This window comes from Bison bison, unplaced genomic scaffold (genome assembly GCF_000754665.1).
Source record: "Bison bison bison isolate TAMUID 2011002044 unplaced genomic scaffold, Bison_UMD1.0 scf7180017864035, whole genome shotgun sequence".
Lineage (NCBI taxonomy): Eukaryota > Metazoa > Chordata > Mammalia > Artiodactyla > Bovidae > Bison > Bison bison.
The window spans coordinates 12036189-12042918 of NW_011494607.1; positions in this window are offsets into that span (position 1 = coordinate 12036189).

Sequence of the window (6730 nt, forward strand, 5' to 3'; positions counted from 1 at the left end):
CCACTGTATAATCGTAAGGGATTTGCTTTAGGCCATTGGAGAAGGCAATGGCACCCCACTCCAGTACTCTTGCCTGGAAAATCCCATGGACAGAGGAGCCTGGAAGGCTGCAGTCCATGGGGTCGCTAAGAGTTGCACACAACTGAGCGACTTCACTTTCACTTTTCACTTTCATGCATTGTAGAAGGAAACGGCAACCCACTTCAGTGTTCTTGCCTGGAGAATCCCAGGGACGGGGGAGCCTGGTGGGCTGCCATCTATGGGGTCGCACGGAGTCAGACACAACTGAAGTGACTTAGCAGCATACTTGAATAGTCTAGTGGGTTTTGCTACTTCCTTCAATTTAAGTCTGAATTTGGCAATAAGGAGTTCATGATCTGAGCCACAGTCAGCTCCCAGTCTTGTTTTCGCTGACTGTAAGGCAGAATTTGAGCATTACTAAGTTCTACACATGAATTAGAGTATTAGTAAATATTTGCTAATTGTAAGGAACATATTAGATATTTCTCAGAATAGACTTATTTACAGTTTTATTCACATTTGCAGTAAAACTACATTATCAACATGAACAAGTTTTTTTGTTTGTTTGTTTGTTTTCTAACCTAATGGGAATTAAGTTTCGGTCCATGAAAATTATCTACGAGCTCTATTCCAGCTTCTGGATTCTAATAGAACGAATTTTCCTTAGTATTAAGAAAGCACCACTCCCATTATAGAAAACAAAAAAGCATTTTTTTATAAAGATATCCTTAACCCTGAAAAAGACCACATTATTATGTGTGAAGTTTCTTGGACTTTGGCAATTGTTGAAGAAGAGGCTTAACATTTGTTTTTGGTTTTGTTTTTTCATTCTGAATGTTAATCCCTGGGCTCCTGGTGCACTAACCACGGCCGAGAGGAGCTACCCCACGTCCGAGGTCAGGGGCAGAAGCTGGGAGGACCCCACGCCGGAAGGGTGGCAGCCAAGAGGAGTTACCCAACAGCAGCCAAGAGTGCCAGGCTGGGACGGCGCAGGAATGGCTGAGAAGAGCTACCCAAGTCCGAGGTCAGGGGCAGTGGCTGAGAGAAGATACCACGCGAATGAGGTCAGGGGTGGCGGCCGGGAGGACCAACCCCACGTCCAAGGAGCCGTGGCTGCGCGGGCACGGGAGGGCCTAGAGGAGCTATCCCACGTTGAAGATCAGGAAGGGCGGCAGTGAGGAGATACCCCTCGTCCAAGGTAAGGAGCAGCAGCTGCACTTTGCTGGAGCAGCCGTGAAGAGATACCCCATGCCCAAGCTAAGAGAAACCCAAGTAAGATGGTAGGTGTTGCAAGAGGGCATCAGAGGGCAGGCACACTGAAACCATGCTCACAGAAAACTAGTCAATCTAATCACACTAGGACCACAGCCTTGTCTAACTCAATGAATCTAAGCCATGGCCCTGGGGCAACCCAAGAAGGGCGGGTCATGGTGGAGAGATCTGACAGAATGTGGTCCATTGGAGAAGGGAATGGCAAACCACTTCAGTATTCTTGCCTTGAGAACCCCATGAACAGTATGAAAAGGCAAAATGATAGGATACTGAAAGAGGAACTCCCCAGGTCAGTAGGGGCCCAATATGCTACTGGAGATCAGTGGAGAAATAACTCCAGAAAGAATGAAGGGATGGAGCCAAAGAAAAAACAATCCCCAGCTGTGGATGTGACTGGTGATAGAAGCAAGGTCCGATGCTGTAAAGAGCAATATTGCATAGGAACCTGGAATGTCAGGTCCATGAATCAAGGCAAATTGGAAGTGGTCAAACAAGAGATGGCAAGAGTGAATGTTGACATTCTAGGAATCAGCGAACTAAAATGGACTGGAATGGGTGAATTTAACTCAGGTGACCATTATATCTACTATTGCGGGCAGGAATCCCTCAGAAGAAATGGAGTATCCATCATGGTCAACAAAAGAGTCCGAAATGCAGTACTTGGATGCAATATCAAAAAAGACAGAATGATCTCGTTCGTTTCCAAGGCAAACCATTCAGTATCACAATAATCCAAGTCTAAGCCCCAACCAGTAATGCTGAAGAAGCTGAAGTTGAGCGGTTCTATGAAGACCTACAACACCTTTTAGAACTAACACCCAAAAAAGATGTCCTTTTCATTATAGGGGACTAGAATGCAAAAGTAGGAAGTCAAGAAACACCTGAAGTAAAAGGCAAATTTGGCCTTGGAATACGGAATGAAGCAGGGCAAAGACTAATAGAGTTTTGCCAAGAAAATGCACTGGTCATAGTAAACACCCTCTTCCAACAACACAAGAGAAGACTCTACACATGGACATCACCAGATGGTCAACACCGAAATCAGATTGATTATATTCTTTGCAGCCAAAGATGGAGAAGCTCTATACAGTCAACAAAAACAAGACCAGGAGCTGACTGTGGCTCAGATCATGAACTCCTTATTACCACAGGACTGGAACAGGTCAGTTTCCATCCCGATCCCAAAGAAAGGCAATGCCAAAGAACGCGCAAACTACCGCCAATTGCACTCATCTCACATGCTAGTAAAGTAATGCTCAAAATTCTCCAAGCCAGGCTTCAGCAATACGTGAACCATGAACTTCCTTATGTTCAAGCTGGTTTTAGAAAAGGCAGAGGAACCAGAGATCAAATTACCAACATCCGCTGGATCAAGGAATAAGCAAGAGAGTTCCAGAAAGACATCTATTTCTGCTTTATTGACTATGCCAAAGCCTTTGACTGCATGGATCACAATAAACTGTGGAAAATTCTGAAAGAGATGGGAATACCAGACCACCTGATCTGCCTCTTCAGAAATTTGTATGCAGGCCAGAAAGCAACAGTTAGAACTGGACATGGAAAAACAGACTGGTTCCAAATAGGAAAAGGAGTACATCAAGGCTGTATATTGTCACTCTGCTTATTTAACTTATATGCAGAGTACATCATGAGAAACGCTGGACTGGAAGAAACACAAGCTGGAATCAAGATTGCTGGGAGAGATATCAATAACTTCAGATATGCAGATGACACCACCCTTATGGCAGAAAGTGAAGAGGAACTAAAAATCCTCTTGATGAAAGTGAAAGAGGAGAGTGAAAAAGTTGGCTTAAAACTTAACATTCACAAAACAAAGATCATGGCATCTGGTCCCATCACTTCCTGGGAAATAGATGGGGAAACAGTGGAAACAGTGTCAGACTTTATTTTTCTGGGCTCCAAAATCACTGCAGATGGTGACTGCAGCCATGAAATTAAAAGACGCTTACTCCTTGGAAGGAAAGTTATGACCAACCTAGATAGCATATTCAAAAGCAGAGACATTACTTTGCCAACAAAGGTCTGTCTAGTCAAGGCTATGGTTTTTCCGGTGGTCATGTATGGATGTGAGAGTTGGACTGTGAAGAAGACTGAGCGTCAAAGAATTGATGCTTTTGAACTGTGGTGTTGAAGAAGACTCTTGAGAGTCCCTTGGACTGCAGGATCCAACCAGTCCATTCTGAAGGAGATCAGCCCTGGGATTTCTTTGGAGGAAATGATGCTGAGGCTGAAACTCCAGTACTTTGGCCACATCATGCGAAGAGTTGACTCACTGGAAAAGACTCTGATGTTGGGAGGGATTGGGGGCAGGAGGAGGAGGGGACGACAGAGGATGAGATGGCTGGATGGCATCACTGACTCGATGGACGTGGGTCTGGTTGAATTCTGGGAGTTGGTGATGGATAGGGAGGCCTGGCGTGCTGTGATTCATGGGGTTGCAAAGAGTCAGACACGACTGAGCGACTGAACTGAACTGAATCTGAAGAAGACTTTACCTTAGATAAATACGTCAGAATCTGCTTTCTTCAACTCATGAACTAACTTTAAGTGGTAATTTATTTGTAGTTCCATGCCCTCCAGTAATTCTACTTTGTGTTAAATATAAGAACTAGCTTAACCTCTCAAGAGATCATCATTAGAATCAATAGTTCATAACATCATTAAAACAGTAACGTTTTTGTAAATTCACATTATAGTAAGGAGCAAAGATTTTCAGTAGCAGAACAATGTCCTTGTTTTATGGTGCTGCTTGCATGATTGCTCTCAATTTTTCTGTCTCCATCTAAAGTAACTATATTGAGAGTTTGATCCCAAAGCTTTCTTGTTTGTCAATTTTTTTTTTTCAAATTAGAAAAATTGAAACTCTATAATTAAATTTGATAGATTCCCACTGACAATTTCTATTTAATCAGTACCAGCTTTTATCATCATTTTTTATTTTCCATGTCATTAGTGATCAAATTCATTAATACACCTTGACAGTCATTAATTTGCCAGTCCCTAATAATTTGCTAAATAATTTGCTTTGTTATTAGTAAGTTTTGTCTTACACTAGAAAAGTCTGTTTGACTTTAATAATAATAATTTGTCCATATTTATCTTTAGGAAAATGAAGTAGAACTTAAAGAATCTAGGAAGACTGATCAAAAAACAAAACAAGCTAAACAAAACAAAAACTCCAAAGAAAACAGTAATAGCCACCCAAAACCCTCAAACTCGCCTAGCAAATTTTCTCCCCCCACCCCACAAAAAAACTTCACATTCAGATTAAAATGAATAAAACCTTGATTTGTCAGTGGTGCTTTAAATTCTCATTTATTTATTGGAAACTTTTTTTAGTGAAAAGATGAAATTATTTGTGGAAAAAATATGAATAAACTTAAGGCTAAAAATTACAACCAGTTCATGCAATGCTTTTGATGGAGACAGTATTACCTTTCTCCTCAAGATGAGAGAAAAGAATGTCAAGATCTGAAGAGTTAGACTGTTTTTCTTACAAATACAGGGGAATTGTTGCCTTTAAGGCTGCAACTGACACTGGAATTTTTAGTAAGCCCTAATCAATCATAACTCTTGAAAGCAGCTATTAGGAAAGTCATACTGTGTGACATGAACTTTCCCAAAACTAGCACTGACAGCAACTCTCTCTAAGGGCACTCATTTTCTGCCTCTTTGCTTGAAAAAAAAATTTTAAAAAAGAGAGAGAGAAAAAAAATAATGTGCATTCTTCTAAGTTCCCAAATGGAATTTTTTTCCTATTAAATAATTTGAATTTATAGAATCAACATTTTACAAATAAGAATATTTGCAAACTGATTTAACACGTGCAAAATAGACACAAATAAAGACAGGCAAGCATCCACGGATTAAACATAATTAGCATGATCCTTTCCTTTAAGGAAGTCTACCCAAACTAATTTTAAATGTATGTCAATAAATGAAGCTTTATGGAATCATCTATAATAGAGTTCATTGATAAAGGATCAGTTTAAATTCTAATTTTGATTAGAATGGGTACAAAGGATGCTTATGCATTTTTAATTTCTATTTACTTATTGAGAAAGATATATTACTTACATAAAATATAGATAATGAAGTGAAAGAGCACAGGTAGTAATGTTTACCTGTGACAATAAATAATCAACTGGAAAGGAAAGAAAACAGAATTCTAGTAGGCCATCCTTATATAAAAACAAATGGCTTGCTAAAATTGCCCATAAATAATCAATCTCAAAAACAGAAGGCATTTTTCTTTTGGTAATTGTATTAAACGAACCAGTAGTTTGTTTTGTGAATTTCTTTCTTTTTTCTTCCATCCCTCTTTATTCTGCCTGTTCACATCCACAACTAGGGTGGGAAACAGATGAGATAGGTTGCTGTTGAATGGAATTAGAATATATCATTCCCAAATATGCCCCCAAATGCAAAAGGATTATTTTGAACTAAAGGCAACTGAGAAACAGCAGACACAGGAGAGGCTCTCTGTTGTCCCCCTTTCTGTCTAAAAGCAGAACATTCTTTTCCCTATTAAAAAGGTGGTATAAATTTCCAATTGTAAAGGTGTCTCCCTTTCCCATACCAGAAAGAGGAGAATGACTCTGGGAAGAATTATTACCCCAAATAACTTGAGTCTGGATAACAAACCTTACTAAACAACCCTATCTACCATACATTTGCTATGGACATTCCCACAATTGCCTCTTGGGGCCCAAACTCCCTTTTCTTTTGTCTAATCACTTTTCCACAATCGATTGCCTTTTGCTAATATGGTATATAAGTCCCCAAACCTACCTACTTCTTAGGATTTTCACTTCTTGTTGTGGTGCTCCCATAAACAAAGCAGTGTTCATACATTTTGTATGTTTTTTCTTCCGTTTATCTATCTTTTGTCAATTTAATTTGCAGGGCCCAGGTAAAATATCTAAGAGGGTAGAGGGAATTTATGTTTTCCTTCTCTACACTGTCATTGTTTATCTAAGGAGTGACATGATATTAATCTTGAGAAGATGAGAACATGGTTAGTTTTCTATATTAAAAAAAAATACCTAGTATACTTTGGGTTAAGTGAAAGAGATTTTTATAGTTTAGATTTAGAAATTTTAATGTAATATATATATATATATATATATACACACACACACACATATACATAGAACCATTAAATTATATCCTTTTTATTCTCTTGCAACAAAAATAACTTTCAATTATTAGTATCAAGGGTATAATTAATAAAAGTCAAAGTCTAAATTTGTTTGACCTATCTCCAAATGTTTATCTCTTTGTTGAGACACTATTATCCTCATTTTTCAAATAAAATGCTCAACAAAAGATGACTTTATAACAGAACCTCAAAGATTATTATTACCTAAATAACTAGATGTTTGAAGGAAATTAATATTGCCTTCATAGTAATATA